Source organism: Aotus nancymaae, unplaced genomic scaffold (assembly GCF_030222135.1).
Source record: "Aotus nancymaae isolate 86718 unplaced genomic scaffold, 86718_ANA_hifiasm-v0.15.2.pri h1tg000064l_1, whole genome shotgun sequence".
NCBI lineage: Eukaryota > Metazoa > Chordata > Mammalia > Primates > Aotidae > Aotus > Aotus nancymaae.
In genome coordinates, this window is record NW_026988479.1 from 11163697 (window position 1) to 11181584 (window position 17888).

Here is a 17888-nt window from a genome sequence, read left to right on the forward strand (position 1 = left end):
GTGTTAAAGCCAATCCTTAGCCAGAGGCAGCAACAGGCTAAGACTGCATGTTTATGAGGGGCCACCTGATGTTGTGAGGGTTGTAGACCATAGAGGATGAAGCAGAGAGGCAGATATGTTAGAGGGTAGCAGCTGCTAACCAGATGAGAGAATCAAGGCCTGTACTGGATTTGGGGGAATAATAGAGATTAGATTCTGACACCCCCCCTTCCCTAACAGGACATGAATCCTCCATCCCTGCCCTCGCCCTTAGCACCTGGCATAGTGTCTGCGCCCCAGCAGGAGCTCCATGGATGCGTGGGAAGTAACTCATTGTTGCCAGAAACCATCCCCAAAGTCCTGCCCACAGGGCCACTGTAGGGGAAGAGGTAGGAGCAGGAGGAAAAGAGGCATAACAGAGTGCTGCCGATCTCTGTCTCCCTAGCTATTTTAGGAATCTGAGGGACAGGAAGATGGGGCTCGAGGGAGCTAGAAGCCCCTTGACTCACTTATTCAGTGAACACAGCCTGTTGTCTCTTATTTGCCTTCCTCCCCAGAAATCCCAACCCATCAGCCATGCCCAAGGTTCGCTGTCGTCATCCAACTTGACCCCACTTTACCTCCTGCCATGCTGTTGACTATTCCTTCCTTGAAATACTGTCTTTCTTCAGTGTGCACAAGCCGTCGCTCCTGGATTTCCCTTGATCCTACTCACTGTTCCTCCCCTACTCGGCCACCCCTCTTCCTTAGCTGTTGTTTAATGGTAGAACCTCCTCAGAGCTCTGCCCTTACATGTTTACACTCTTCCCTGAGTGAGCTCATACTACTATGGTGTGGCGTCTTACAAAGCAGCTGCAACCCCTCCCTCTCTTCCCTGCACACATGCCTCTTTGCAATTTAACTGCTGTTCCTCTTATCATAAGGTAGAATCCATTTCTGCAGTCTTTAGATCTGGCCTTGCTTTGGTCAATGGGTAATTTTAAAAAGTGATGAAAACAAAGACTTGAAAAGCATTTGTACATTGGTGAGTGCCCACTCTTCCTATGCTTTTGGACACTGAAACTGTCTTGTAAATGAGCCTAAGTTAGCCCATAGGAGTGGCCATGTGGAGGATAGCCAAGATGCTCTGGCCAACAGCCTAACAAACTTGTGAGTGAGGCTATTGCAGACTATTCTCACCCAAGAGATATCAGTAGATGAAACAACCAACTAATCGCTAATCCCAGACCAAACTGCCAACTTACAGAATTGAGAGCTAGTAAATAACTGTTGTTTTGTGTCACTAAATTTTTGGGTAGTTTGTTCTACACCAAAGGCTACTTGATATTCATGGCTTTAAACGACATCTTTATACTGACGATTTCTAAAATTTACATCTCTATTACAGGCTACTGCCTGAGGTCAAGACCTATACTATCTACTTAGAACCCTGTGAATATCTCATAGGCATTTCCAATTTAACATATCCAAAAGAGAGCTCTTGATCTTTTCTCAGAAGTAATCTGCCCTTCCTCTGGTTACTCTCATCTGTACATGGCACTTTAACCACATAGTTACTCAAACTAGGAATGTAGGAGTCATTCTTCACACCTCACTATTCTTCACCACCCACCCCACATCGAGTTTGCCACTTAGTGCTTTCAACCAATGCTACTTTGAAAATTCTTCCTTAATCTGCCTTCCTGTCTATCTCCACTGTCACCATCCTGGTTCAAAGCAAGAGACAATTCTCTTGCCTGGACAACTGCAGTAGCCTCCTAACTAGTCACCCACTTCCATTCTTGCCCTTTGCAATCTATTCTCAGCCCAACAGCCAGCACGGACAGATCATGTCACCCTACCCCCAGCTCACTTGCACCTTCCAGTTTTTTCCCATTGCATGTAGGAGCAAGTACAAACTCTTCTCCGTGTTCTCTGAGACCTGCGAGAGTCTGGTTGTAACTCTCTGGACTCATCTCCCACTGTGTTCCCCTTTGCTCACCCTTTTTTTTTTCCAGCCATGTCAGCCTTCTTTCATTTCTTTGAACTCTTCAAACTTTTCAAGACCTTCAGCCTGCCTATATGCTGTCCTTTTTCCTGAAATTCTTTCTCCTCCTTTCTTGGCCTGGCTAATTTTACTCTTGCATTGGATGTCATTTCAAATACTACTTCTTTAAAGAAGGCATATATATTTTTCTGACTAGACGTCATGTTCCTTGAAGACAGGGATCTTGTCTGTTACATTCTCTATGAAATACACCTAGCCCAGAGTCTGACACATAGTAGGTCCTCAGTAAAATTTTTGTTGGATAAGTAAATGAATAAATAAGTAGTTGCTGGATGCCCTCATTCATTTATTTGCTTGATATATATTTTTTGAGTAGCTGCTGGGGACCAAGCACCATGCTAGCTTCTGGAAGTACCCTGATGAACATCCGCAGGAATATCCAATTTCATAAAGCTTACAATTTACTGAGGGAGGCAACCTGTGATCACATAATCACCATGCTAGGTGTATAATAGTGAAGAGAGATATGTGCTCTGAAAAAATAATTATCTGGGAACCTAGAAGGAAGGAGCCACTTGAAACTGAGAAATCCTGGAAAGTTTTCTTAAAGAAGCTATGCAGAGATCTGAAAGGTGAGTAGGAGGACAGTGGGGGAAGAATATAGTCCAAGGTGAGGGAGGGAGAATGTGCCCTGCAAGGAGCCAAGAGAAGACCAGTGTGGAGGGATGCAGAGCATGGAGGAGGGAGGAAGAATTGAGGCTTGAACACTGGGGAGCAGCGAAGATTGACCTTTATCCTTAAAGCTAAGTGAAGCCTTTTGAAGGGTTTGAATTTGGGAAGGGATGGGGATTTGACATTATCAGATTAGCAGTTTGAAAATGTCACTCTGGGCCAGGTGCAGTGGCTCACGCCTGCAATCCCAGCACTTTGGGAGGCCAAGGTAGGTAGATCACCTGAAGTCAGGAGTTTGAGACCAGCCTGACCAATATGGTGAATCTCATTTCTACTAAAAATATAAAAATTAGCCGGGCATGGTGGCATGCAACTGTAGTCCCAGGTACTTGGGAGGCTGAGACAGGAAAATCGCTTGAACCTGAGAGGCAGCGGTTGCAGTGAGCTGAGATCCTGCCACTGTAATTCAGCCTGGGCAACAGAGTGAGACTCTATCTCAAAAAAAAACGTCATTCTGCCTACTGTGTGGAAGATAACTGGAAAGGGTCAAGAAGAGATGGAGGAGGCTCTTGTAGACCCTCCAGTCAGAGAGGATGGCGCTGTCATTTAGGGACAACAGGAAGAATGAAGAGAAGAGGACAGAGGTAAGAAGCAGGTAATGAGGAAGAGAAAATAATTTTTTTTTTGGACACAGAGTTTCACTCTTGTTGCCCAGGCTGGAGTGCAATGGCACGATCTCAGCTCACTGCAACTTCCGCCTCCCATGTCCAAGTGATTCTCCTGCCTCGGCCTCCTAAGTAGCTGGAATTACAGGCATGAGCCACCATAGCTAGCTAATTTTTGTATTTTTAGTAGAGATGGGATTTCACCATGTTGGCCAGACTTGTCTCAAACTCTCGATCTCAGGTGATCCACATGCCTCGGCCTCCCAAAGTGTTGGGATTACAGGTGTGAGCCACCACACCCAGAGGAAATAATGATTTTTATGAAAATAAGTATGACTACCAGGACCGGATGCAATGGCTCATGCCTGTAATCCTAGCACTTTGGGAGGCTGAGGCAGGAGGATCTCATGAGGTCGGAAGTGCAAGACCAGCCTGGCCAACATGGTGAAACCCCGTCTCTACTAAAAATACAAAACTTAGCCAGGTGGGTTGGAGGGTACCTATCATCCTGGGAACCTGTAAGCTATTTGGGAGGCTGAGGCAAGATAATCACTTGAACTTGGGGGGCAGAGGTTGCAGTGAACTGAGATCACACTGCTGCACTCCAGCCTGGGTGACAGAGTGAGACTCCATCTCAAAAAAAGGAAAATAGGTATGATTACTATGACCACTACCCCCTGCACACACACCCACACACACACACACACACGCACACATACACAGCCTCTGCATTTGGAAACAGGTGGAGGGTGAACTTATCAAGACCAAAGGATTCCTCAGAGGGCTAGAACCTTTCCTTTACTAAACTATTCAGTTCCTTACTGAGGGAGAAGCAAGTGCCTGCTCATTAACATTAATGCTCATTAATGATGAGAAATTAAGGATCTGAAATGAACATGACAGAAATGCACACTGAGTTATCTGGTTCTTGGTCATTTTTACTGAACAGGAATCTAAAATGCCAGCTGTCTGTTCAATACCACATACTCTTCATCCGGACTCCTGGGCCTTCTTCCTTCCTCAGGAAACCTAGGTCATTGCCCATGGGCTCAGACACCCAGACTCTTTCCGTCTTCAACCCAAAGAACTCTCAGCTCAAAGCCTGGAGACTTCTCTCTCTGCCAGATAATCAGCCTCCCTGCTGCCCTCACAGACCCCAGCTCCTCCATGCTCATTGATCTGAACACCCCTTTCTGATCTCACTCCCTCCCAACACACAGCCTCCTTTTTGCCAGGCAGGGCCCTCCTCACACTGGTCCCATCAATCCCTACCTTCCCCTTTCCTTCCATGGTCCTCCTCCTTGGTTCGATGCTTCATGTCACCATTTTATTTTCTTTGTCTGGCATCAAATTTGAAGGCCCCTCTGACCAGACTCCCCAGGCTGGAGGCTGTCAGTACATGGGAGGGAAATGGGAAGGATTGTCTCAATTTCCCCAGCCCTGGGAGAGGAGCAGCAGACCCTCAGCTCCCCACCGCACACTCTACCCGCTTTCTCTCCACTTCTTCCTCAATTGACAATCTCCCAGCAGAACCAGGATCCATTGTGCTGCCTGGGACAAGGAAGGATGCTGTGGAGATCTGAAGATGCTCGCCTGGTACTAGAATCCTGGAGATTTTTGGCCAAAGAGTGCAGAGATTTGGCTTGGATGTGGAAAGCTCCTAGTAGAACTAGTTGTGAGTTCTGCTTCAAAGAGGGGACAGGCATTCTCCCAGGCAGAGCCATCTTTTATCCCCACAGTTTCCTACTTTGTCACCTCCATTCATGGATTTGGTGGGCCACTGTGTGTCAGCTCTCTTTGTGGGGGTACTGAGATGATCAAAGAGAAATGTGGCCATGCTCATCTGTGGTTCTGGAAGATGAGATAAAATCTAAAGAATTCCCTTTATAAAGATAAGAGGTTCTTAGCTTCTTGGGGATCATAATCCCTTGTGATGGACAAACAGTTCTCTCATCAGAAAAATGTACATGTGCAAAAGCACCCAAGGCTCTGCACACAGCACCGCCCCTTCATACCTACTGTTATTTAAATTGGGGCTCCAGAGCCAAGATTTTCCTCCAGGTCCAGAGGTGACTAAAATGCTCTTCACATTGTTTCATAAGGGAACATCTATGTAATTCACCCTATGGCCTTGGATCAAATCTATTACTCCTGACTGGTGAGCCAGATCTGGGGCCTTCTTAGGTTACTAGAGAGGAGAAGAGCCCCTAGACAGACGCATGGGTGTACAGACACATATGTGCACAGACATGCACATGTATACATACATGTACACACACACACACATACATACATAAACAAAAAGGGCCGAGAGACCCATCTGCACAGTGAAAGCTTCTCTGGACTCTAACCTTTACTGAAGCACTGGCCTGGGCAAAATAAATGAAGTCTCCATAATTAAAGCAACAGCAAAAAATCCAAACCAAAACAAAAATTAATGTCTTATAAGTAAATGAGAGCAAAGTCTGCAGGAGCCCTGGTTTAGTCCAGAACTTCCCTACCCATTTAAAGCATTTATAATGGACTCACTTACCTTACTCTGGTCACAAGAAGTAGGATGGTTTTCGCTGTTAATACAGAGTGTTCTTCCCAGGTTTTTCTCTCAAGGTAATACGATAAAAATAAGATAAAATAAAATGGTCTTTTATACGTTTTGTTTTGTAATTCAATTAACATTTACTGTGAGTAGATGATGTATTAGTATTGTGCTAGGCACCGCAGCGAAGAATTGGACAGACACGTCCCAACCTCTACCCCACATTACAGAAATAAGTCCAGGTGTATTGAATCTTCCCACAGGTCCTTTGAAATGTCTTGTCATCCAGGAGTCACAGAAGGACCCCCCGAGGGGAAGTGACATCCAACTCCTGCTGGAAGGTGAAGTAGCCTGTGGGTCTCAGTCCTCCTGTGGGGCCTGTATGTCCCGGACGTGCCTTCTCAGTATCTCTGACCTTCCTTCTCACGCTTGCCCTTCCCAGCAGCAGGTATGCAGGTGGGCTGGGACCTTGGTCCCTACAGGGAGCTAGCTGTGCAAGACCTTGGGAGTATCAGCTGTGGTAAATCTGAGGTGGCAGAATGGTCCCAGGCTGGCCTGGCATAGGAGTCACAGTGAGATAGTGCTGATGCTCCTGAAATGCTGGGGGAGAGCTTGTCCTTTGAGCAAGTCCATCTTCCTGTCTCCTTCCCCTCTGCACCTCCACTCTTCTCTGATACCTGCAGCCTTCCTCCTCACTATGAAGGCAACTGCCTGAGGCCCAGATGAATCCAGCAAACAGCCCTGACATGTGAGGCACCATTAGGATAATTCCAAAATGCCACCCATGGCCCACTGGGGTCTCCATGTGCACTATTCCCTCTGCCTACAAGGCTTCCTCCACTCTAATCCCCACCCAGACTTTTCCATCACTTCACGAGCTCCTGTTGAGCCGCTAAGTCTCACCTCAAGCACCTACGTGTCAGAGCAGCCCTCATTGCCCCTTGGTTCTGTGCGCTCACGGCCCATGGTCCTTTTTAAACAGTGCGGTTATCCAATTATTACCCATTCCTCCCGCTAGGTTATATGATCTGTGTGAGCAGGGACAGGCCTGCTGCTCACCACTGTGGCTGGCACCTGTCACAAAGCCTGCCACATAGTGGACTGTCCGTAAAAGTATGAGTGTTTGGGTGGATACATGAACCATGGAATGTCTTGTATGGGAAAAGGTAGCCATGCCGAGCAGGTCCCTGGGCCTAACTTTGTGTGCTGGGCTGGCAGTGGTGGAGTCCAGGAAGCCCATGGTGTCTTCCATGCCCATAGTCATCCCATTAGGAAAGTGACCTGAGCCACTTTGTTCCTGGATCAGTGGTTTTGGCTTATGTCATGTGGTTCAAGTGGTAGCAGCCTTATATCTCTGTCCATAATGGCCTAGATGAGGACTGATGTCCCTACCAAATTGCAAAAGGGCTGGGCGTGAGATAAACCAATGCTTTCTAGGGAGGTTTGGTATGAACTTCTAATCAATAGGAGCACTTCATTTTGGGCAATGGCAAGCTTAGGAGTTTCTTTTGAGACAGCTAACTACAAAGAATTCTGTAAAAGTTCAAAAAAGAGAAGAAGGGCTACTCTAGGGCTGGCTGGATTTCCAACTGCTGGTCAACCCAGCCTCAGTAGACTGGTACCATAAAGGGTGTCTTTATGGTCAGGGAAACCATATTCCTTGTCACCTCACACTCTCACGTGTCCTTGCAAAATGCCTCTTCTACCACTGCTAACTTGTGTTCACCCCTTCCTTTCCATTTTAAGGAGTAAGAAGAAAACAACTATAAGGATAAGGAATGAGTTTCTATTGGTATGTTTGTCTTCATGTGTGCTGTGGAGAAAAGGACTTCATTAAGGCTCTTTTTAAGGCTTCCTACCTAAGGGTGCTAAGAGTATCTGAAGGTAGCAGCCAGGCCAGGCACAATGGCTCATGCCTGTAATCCCAGCAATTTGGGAGGTCGAGGCAGGAAGATCGCTCAAGCCTGGGAGGCTGAGGTTGCAGTGAGCTATGATTGCGCCACTGCACTTCAGCCTGGGTGACACAGCAAGACTCTGTCTCTTAATAGGCCAGGTGCAGTGGCTCACGCCTGTAATCCCAGCACTTTGGGAGGCCGAGGCAGGTGGATCACCTGAGGTCAGGAGTTCAAGACCAACCTGGTCAACATGGTAAAACCCCATCTCTACTAAAAATACAAAAAATTAGGTGGGTGTGGTGGTGGGGGCCTGTAATCCCAGCTACTCAGGAGGCTGAGGCAGGACAATCACTTGAACCCAGGAGAGAGAGTTTCCGGTGGGCTGAGATTGTGCCATTGCACTGAAATCTAGGTAACAGAGTGAGACTCTGTCTCAAAAAATAAAATAAAATAAAATAAAATAAAATAAAATAAAGATAGTAATCACAAACAGCTCAGCATACAACCTGTGTCTAGTGTCTTTTTTCCTGTGCTAATTTAGCTACAGGGCATTAGCCTGCTGATTAAATTGTTTATCACATCCTAGTAGTTCTAGAATTGTTGGGGTCTTCAAGGTGAAATATCACAGCTCAGTGATAACATGACTTGCTTGTGAATCAGTGGTAATCGTCAGAACCCCAGGTCCTAAATCCTTCAAGAGTAAATGTAGATGTAAGCTTTTGGGTGTCTGTCTGCCTTGTTACTCCAATTTGTTTGTCGCTATGGCAATGTTACAAAGACAACAAACAAAGCATGAGAATATCTGTTTCCCTGAGGCTGGTTATAGGATTCAAAAAATGAACTCCAGGTATTGCTGAGATGGGTAGAAAGAAAGGGAAAAAATACAGTTTAAAAAGTTAGCTCAGCCAACACTGATCAGAAAAATAAAGAGGGTGTTTTGGGATGATCTTATTTAGACAAACTAGAGATTAAGTGATTTATGTCTATCTCCCTGACTTGATTTTATTCCCTGAGAGCAGAGCCTTTGCCTGTTTTCTCCTCTCTAGGACATTCCCCGTGTCTAGTCCAGGGCTTGGCACATAATAAGCACTCAGCAAATGTTTGTTGAGTGACTAAATGAATCAAAAAGGGAGTTGTAATCACAATACTAGAGATCAGAACATAGAACTGACCAAAGGAAGAGATAGGGGAAGAGGTTCATTGGGAGAGGTGAATATTCTATTCCACTGGTATCTTTGTCTTTGAATATCCTTGTTTTTCATGAATAAATAGAGAAATGTGTAAAACCATTTCTTACCTTGTGGTTCCTAGCATATAATGGAAACTCATCTAGCAATCATAAGCAGGTAAATATTTACTCTTGTATGAGAAAAGACTTCTTTCCAAGGGTCCTAGAAGCCAGAAGCAGTCTGCAGATAGTTTTTGCTCTGACCTCAGAGACATCATAGCCAAGACCACTTTGGAGCTCAGAAGTCATACAAATTCTCATTTCTGGCAGAATGACCTAGCAGGGGGCTCCTTCTGCTCCATCTGTGGCACATTTGTAGCAGAGGACTTTGTTGACTTTCTACCCTCTTTTTAAAAACATTTGAACTTTAGCTTTCAGTACATAATGTAACAGTGCTCCATAAAAGCAGGTCTATGGAGGCAACACAGATGAGACCAACATCCCTGGACTGTTTAGCACAGCGCCTCTCTGCAATGGAAACCTAACACGGCATGAGGTGGGTAGCCAGAGTTAACTTAGAAGAGCTTAACTGATTTGATTCAACACTTTAAATCAGCTCTAATGTGGCACATTAGTAATGCCGCCATATTGTAAATGATACATCCACAGAAGCATTAGTCATTACACAAATAGAATGAATAGGTTTCACTACACTTCAAGGTAAACATGTCGAAACACTAACTGCATTCACTCAGGGCCTTTTGAGCTTGCTCAGGGCCCTTACCTGGCTGTTAGAATAAATACAAAGATTTATGGCTTACTTTTTCTGTATGACTTTACCATCACCCAGTACAAATTCAGGTTAGAAATTGCAGTCCTGCACATTGACACATTTATTTATTCATTCTCTTACTTAGTAACCTATTGTTTTCTCAGCTTGGTTTAACAGAGTATTGTTCCCTGACATTGATCACAGGATTCATAAGTACCATTTTTGTTAGAGTGCAAAAGTTTAGAATGGTGCTGTGTCTCAAAAAGAGTGAGTCAAGAGAGCAGGCAGTATTGTGTCATGGTTAGAACAAGAATTTGAGAGTTAGGTTCACCTGGATTTGAATTCTAGTTTCATCGCTGTGTGTATAAACTCAGGAATTGACTTCAGTTCTCTGAACCTCCATTTTCTTATCTGTGAAATGACTGTGAAACCCCTCACCTCTCTCCATTTTGACATCGTGCATATCGTTTCCTTTTTATACACCTCCCAGAATTTCAAGCATCAGGAAAAGATCCTTGAGGATGAGCCAGGTCATGAAGGAGGAGGAAGGAAAGGTAGCACTGACTGCAGGAAGGGACATCTCCTTTAGTGGTTACTATAAAAGCAAAGGTGTGTTGATGGCAACGTGATGGCCAGGTAGGAAGTGGGAGCAGTGTGGGCAACAAAAATACCAGTTTAATGACAAGGAAAAAGGGGGTGGTATAGGAGACGCTAGGAGAGGTTGGAAGGGACTGTGCTGTAGAAGGCAGAGAATACAAGATTTTACAGAATGTAACAAAATAAGAAACAGGCTTCACGTCCAAAATATTTCAAACAAGTTCTCTTATATCCTTTAATGTTCAACAAAGCATTTTGCAAACACCAGTTTCTAAAACAAGGCAGCTTCCAAGGCATGTTAAAAACACTCTGAGAGTTATAAACCCATACAGCGTGTAGGAATATGTGCATTCTCAACAGCTTGTTCCTTAATGGTTTGTGCCTTAGTTTCTTCCTTTATAAAAAGGAGAATGATAATGTTGGTAATCATGACTACATTGTAAGGTTATCGCAGCATTTCATCAAATATAAAAGGCGTGGTGCTCTGTACTTTGCATAAAGTAAGTGCTTAATCAATATCAGCTATTTGTGTGTGTGTGTGTGTGTGTGTGTGTGTAAAGAGATGTCTTGTAAGATGTTCCATCAGTGTATTGACCATGGTCATTTCTGATTCATGGGATTTTAAGTGATTTTTACCTTTTTTGGCCTTTTTGCTATAATTGGAATTTTCCCGATAAACATGCATTATATGTGTGAAAACTATAAAGCTATTCTAAAAAAATCTACACTTAGCAATGAAACATTTCAGGTACTGTAGTTGAGTGGGATGCAGCTTTTCTTATAACAGCCTTTCCAATGATCAGACTGAATAGTTAACCCTTCAGTGCTAAAAACTCTACTTCAGAAAAAGTCCTTGTTTTACATTTTCGTAATTAAATGGTCTATTATAGGTGGGAGCTTTTTACAAAACAAGGAGTTCCTTAAAGGTAAGAAGAGTCTCCTTCACTGAGAATACTTAGGCTTACAGCTTTGAAAGGATAGATGTTTGATTTTTAGTTTTTGAGTCTTCCATCTACTGTTCATAGATTTTGAAGACAGAAGACAATCAAGCATCCCCTAGGAGACAGTTAGCTTCACTAGCACAGGGAAAGTACAATTCACCTTTGTATTCCCAGGCCTTGACACAGTGCCAGGCATGGAGTAGGTACTATATAAATATTTTATATTGAATGAATAAGTGAACGAATGAATGCTAAGTTTAATGGCTGAGTTTCTGCTTGGGAGATGGAGTCACACCCTTTTATACTAACATTTGATTAGGAAATGTAGAAAAATTAAATGGGAGCAAAGTGATTTTAACTAGGAGCACACATAAGACCAAAATTGAAGTAGAAAATTCAATGACTCTTTATTGAAGGCTTATAGCATGCCAGGCCCTGATCTATGTGTTGAGGACTCACTTGTGAAGAGGAACTTAATTACAGTGGGGAATACAGACTTTGATCAAGTCATGACATGTGGGAAGTGAGTCCCAGCAGGGAAAGAGCTGGATGCTTTGGCAGCATATGATGGGGGCACCCAGTCTAGGTAGGGTGCAGTGGGGAAAGCAGACATGGCCAGGGAAGGCCTTTATAAGAAATTGGCATTGAAGTTGAGACCTATGGTTGATGAGAAGGAGCAAGAAAAGTCAAGAGTGGCAGGGAAAACATTCAGAAGTTTCCAAGGCGGAGAGAGAGAACAAGTGAGGGGACCACATGTACAAAGATCCTAATCTGGGGAAGAATTTGTGATATGTGAGGAACAGAAAGAAGGTCAGTGTGAGCAAGGAACCTGCAAGAAGTGGACCATGGCAGGGATCATATCACTCAGGGCAGGGCCATAGGAGGAAGTTGGGATTTTATATGAAGTGCAATGGGAAGATCTTGAAGAGCTTTACTGTGAGAGTAATCATAATCTTATTTATATTTTCAAATGGAATAGCTGCTGGGTGATAGAGGAAGGAGAGTGAAGCTGAGTGGAGGCAGAAGATAGGTGAGAAATAAGGGTGACCTTGTCTAGGACCTGGGTCTATCTGTAGATTGTAGACATGGGTTAAACTCAAATGCCTGAAGTAGAAAAAAAAAGATTGTAGAAGTGGAGATAAGTGGATGGATTTGAGCTATGGTTTGAAGGTAAAACTGATAAGACTTGGCACTGAATTGAAAGTGGAAGGGCAGCCCTATTTAACTCCGGCTGCTCCATCTAACAGCAGCCATCATTTTTCATCCCAGCACTCTCTCCTCCAACCTCCATTCATGGTTTTGTTTTTCTACCAGGTACTTGTTACCATGGCACATATTAAATTTTATTTGCTTTCTCACTTTTAACAATTATCTGTTTACACAGCTTGACATTTGTCTGTTTTGTTTAATGTCTTATTCCTGATGCCCCAAACATTCTTGATGCATATTAGGTATTCAATAAATACTTATTGCCTTATTGAATAAGGACCTGGGTCTATCATTTAGTAATTTAATAAATGAAAAAGTAAATGAGGGTGAGAGACAAGGTAAGTGAAGAATGTTTTTAGTTGGCTATTGCTTCACAACAAACAAACCTAGAATCTCAGTGGTATACAACAACAGACATTACTTTTTCTCATTCTTCGGTCTGTGAATCAGCGTGGGTAACTGTGCTTCAGGCTTGCAGGTCTGTTGAGCTAGGCTCTGGACTGTGGGTTGGGATCCACTCTGCACCATGTGTATTTTCATCTTCCTTGGACTGATGTCTACCTGGAGTCTGTTCTTCTAATGCTGGATGGAAAAAGCACAAAAGACCAAATTCAATTTCTTTTTTTTTTTTTTTGAGGCGGAGTTTCACTGTTGTTGCCCAGGCTGGAGTGCAGTGGGGCAATCTCGGCTCACGGCAACCTCGGCCTCCCAGGTTCAAGCGATTATCCTGCCTCAGCCTCCCGAGTAGCTGGGATTACGGGCAAGCATCACCATACCTGGCTAATTTTGTATTTTTAGTAGACATGGGATTTCTCGGTGTTGGTCAGGCTGGTCTCGAACTCCCCTCAGGTGATCTGCCCACCTCGGCTTCCCAAAGTGCTGGGATTACAGGCATGAGCCCTGGTGCCTGGCTCGACCAAATTCAATTTCAAAGGATCAAGAAAGCATATTTCACCTTCTCTAGTGAAAGATACGCAAAGTCACCTAGCAAAGTATATAATTCTACAACAGGGGGAGGTTGAGGGTTAAAGAACTATAATCCAGTCTTCCAACATGACAGCTAGGTATGGCTTGAGCAACTACCTGGATGGAACTGCCATTTATTGATATTAGGAAGGTTGGAGCAGGAACAGGTTGGAGAGAGAGGATAAAAATTAGGAATTCAACTTTAGACCTGATAAACTTAGTGAGACTGCCAATGACAGGAATCACAGGTGATAGAAATGTAACTAGCTTAAGCAAAAGCAGAACATACTGGTGAATGTAATTGGAAAGTCTAAGGAGGACCTTCAGAGCTTCAGGTACAGCTGGATCCAGGGACTCAAAAAATTTTGTCAGGGATTTGACTTAGCTTCTGTTTCTCTCTTTTGGCTTCATTTCCAAGCAAACTTCCTCCATATGGTGAGATGGCTCCTGGCAGCCTCAGAGTCACGGTTAGCTTAGCAATGATAGTAAAAAGAAGGACTTTTCTCTCTCAGCATTCATTCATCAGTCTAAGAGATTATGATATTGTTATTTTGCTTAGGTCATATGTTTATTTATCAACCAATCACACTGGCCTGGGTAGCCAGGGCACTACGATAACCCTCCTGGGTCATGTGCCCATCTCTGGGGTAAGGTGTCTGGTACCATAGTTAATATAGGAAGGAAATTGTATCACAAATGAAGCAGGAAAAAGTGGATTGGAAGGTATCTGGGCAGACAAAATCTACAACTACTGCAGTCTGGTAGAGATGGTAAGAGGGTAATTGAACTTATGGGTCTGGCATTCATTTGCCAAGTCCAAGATGGGACCAGAAATTTGGGAATTGTCTATAACAGATGGTACCAGAGGCCTGGGAGTAGATGAGGTTACCTATGGAGTAAGAAGAGAAGAGGGTCTACTGTACTGTAAAATGAATACAAATTTTATGTGACAAACAGATTTGCTAATTCATTCTTAGAAATTGCTGGCATATTTGAAGACTTTGTGTGTTTTTAAAACAAACACCTGTATAGCACTTACTTATGTGTCAGGCACTGTTCTAAGAACTTTGTAAGTCTCTATGCATGTAATCCTCATAATTATATTAAGTTGATACTACTGTTATCCCCATTTTACAGATGAGGAACCTGAGGCAGAGATTGGTTAAGAAACTTGTGCATAGTCACACAGGTAGTGAGATAGTCTGTGTTCAGATGAAGAAGTCTGGCATCAGAGTTTTCACGGTTAAGACTTCATGTATTTAAAGAGCTTCCTAGATAACATGAAGTTTTTGTCTCTTTCCCTCGCCTCAATTCCATAACACTTTCAGATTTTCACCTGCTGCTCTGGATTTGTAGTGGGGTACACATGTGGTTTGGCTCATCTGAGACTATGTCTCTGAGGATGAAAACTGAGAAGGCAGAACCCCAGAGGTTATTTGAGTTAACTTGGGGGGGTGCTCACCATCAGGAGAAACAGATGCTGTTTAAGTCAGGAAGAAATGAGTGTTCGCTCCAAGGCCTGCTTCAGAAAGCCTCTTTGTTTTATGACTTTGGGTGCAAGCAACCATTTTAATTTTGTGTCTTGGATTCCAGCCATAGGAGGCCTTCTTTAATGTGGCAGATGGCTGGAGACAGGCAAGCCAGGTTCCTACACTCTCCATCAAGCTGCCTTCCCTAGAGAAGAGTCTCCTAATTACGTTGCTTTGAAAAAGAGAAGAAAAGATACCTTAAATGGATACATTAAACTTATACCACGTGTAAAGTAATCGCTGTTTTAAGCATCTGCAAACATGTAGAGGTCAGGAAACCTTTAAGAATGTGATGAAAGCTATGGGTTTTTTCTGCAGAAAATTTGTATATAGGTATATATATAAAAATGTGCACATTAATTCCCTGGTGGGGTAGGGGGTGGGGGTGGGATTCACGGATTCTCTGATATCCATCCCTGAAGCTTCAAGGAGTCTGTGGCTGCCAGATTCCTCTGCTTTGAGTGGTGGCAGCTGTCACTCTTTTATTTTTTTTCTTTTTTCAATACATTATGATCTCAGCTTCTGAGTTATGAAAATAAAGGGTCTGTGGATTATAAGGGAAGCACTTCACACCAGAACACCAAAATTTTACTAGAAAAAAAACCTTCAAATATTGGATAACATTACTTTTGCCTATTCTCTGGTCAGCATGGAAGCTTGGCTCATTCTGTTAAAGACAGACACGAAGTTTCTTCTGACACACACGATGAAGTTTTCTTTCTCGATTATGGGCTGTGCCTCTGTACATCATTTCCTTAGAACTTCACTCGTCTCAGGACTTCTCAGTTGAGTCCTGGCTTCTGCACTGTTTCCAATATTAAGAATTGGGGGCAGTGGGCAGTCTGCCAATTAAAGAATAACACAGAATTCTCAGAATTTGGAACGGAAGCTTTATTGTTTCCAAGGACTCTGCTGGAGGAATCATGCAAACTTCACCATTTCTTTCTCTAATGTCCATATGCCATAAAGGTATGAGGAAGGGAAAACAAGACTTTGAAGCGGCTACCAGGATCCTCTGTAGATCTCTGGGATATTGTTCACTCATGCTTCTATGCTGGCTGACTCCTAACATCATCACGTTCTTCCAATTCTCACAGTAGGGTAGGCAGTGGTCACGTAGGCAGAGCCTTCTGAGCTACGGTAAACTATGTAATTAAGATACTGATTAAGGATTTTCAAGCCAAAAACAATTTGCTTCAATTACTGTACATTTAAAAATAAAACTTAAAAAATACAGAAATACTTTAAAAATTATTCCAGTTCTTCATCTTCCATATATTGTCCCACCTTTCCTGAAAGTTGCCTCCTTCTTAGACATGAAAAACTCAAGGTGGGAGTAGGTCATGGGCTAAACATTTAGGCTAATTCTCTACATCAAATTGGTAATCTAAACGATTATTGAACAAATTCAAAGACAAGGACCATATCTTCCATAGACATCAACCCAATTAAAGAAAAACTCTTTAAATCAGGGCTTCTCAACCACAGCACAACTGACATTTTTGGTTGACTAATTTTTGGTAGAAGGAGGCTGTCCTGTGTGTTGTAGGGTTTTCAGCAGTGTCTCTGGCCTCTACCCTCAGATGCTAGTAGCAACACCCTCCTAATTGTGACAACTAAGAACATATTCAAACATTACCAAATGTTTGTTTCCTGGGGGTGCAGTCACCCCTAGTTGAGAATTATAGGCCTAAATTATCCAGAAATAGGTTTTTCTACAAGTAAAGTAAAATTGAGTATTAGAGTTGCTTTTATCTGGTGTTCTTGATCAGGTGAATGGCTAAACCATAAAAGCAGTTTGTCTATTTTGATGTCCCACTGACTATGTCTATCTGTTCAGATCTTCCTGCTTTACATTTATTCTTAGATCCCATTTGATTGCCAAAAACAGGAACTTCCTTACTTCATTTTTATGGTTCTGGCATGCCTGTTCATTTGCTATTTTATAATGTTTTTGACTATATAGATAATTAGTGATCCCTCTGATTTTCTATAGCCTTTGATGTCTAGGTAATTTCTTAGATCTTCGGAAGGCTGCTGGTGTGCTACTAAAATCTCCAGTCCTCCCTTCTATGTTATCATCTCTTCCAACTTTAGACCTAAACAGAGCTCAAATAGCAACTTGGAGAGGTTGGCGTCTCTGGTTGATTTGATCAGCATGTGTACGCATAACTTAGGAAGCAAAACCGTTGGCTTTGAGATTACATATGTGATTATGAAAAGGAATCTTGTAATCACACATTCTTCTGACATATGTACAGTGACTACAAAACAGCAAATAATTTGTTTTGGGAAGGATTTTACTGGCTGTTTGAAGTGAGGCGTATTTCTATCACAGAAAATATTTAAACCAAATTGCTATGTCCCATAATGTTCAACAAAGCACTCTGCAAACATCAGTTCTGGAAAAAAACGTATCCTCCAAGGCAGTTATATGCACTTCTGGGAGTTGTAAATCCATGCAGGCTCCAGAAATATTTGCCTTCCAAGGGCTGGAAACTTCTGAATTAACAACAAATAATCAGTGAGTGTGACAAAGAGTTAAAGTACACAGACTTTACTTTCACAAAGTTTATGATGTAGTAAAGAATTTTAAGATGGAGACCTGAAATTGCAAACTGGTGGCCAGTAGGCTAAATCCGGACCATGGATTTGTTTTGTTTGGCTTGCACGGAGTTGGCCTCCAGAATGTCTAACAGAGTGAGAGGAAGGGAGAGGGGAGGGGGGAAGGAGACAGGGAAAGAGAAAAATAGAAGTTGCTAAACAGATACAATTGAGATTTTGGCATAAAAATCTAAATTTCCAGCTTTTCTTGAAAAATCAGAATATCTGCAAACACTGGACCCTTATTCCCACATTTCACTATGGAAACAGTTGACTAGAATGATGAAACAGCAGTGATCCCTTTGGTCTCTGAAACTAGGCACTCTCTGGTCTCTTCTCCCACTCCCCCTTCACACTTTTATTAGGCC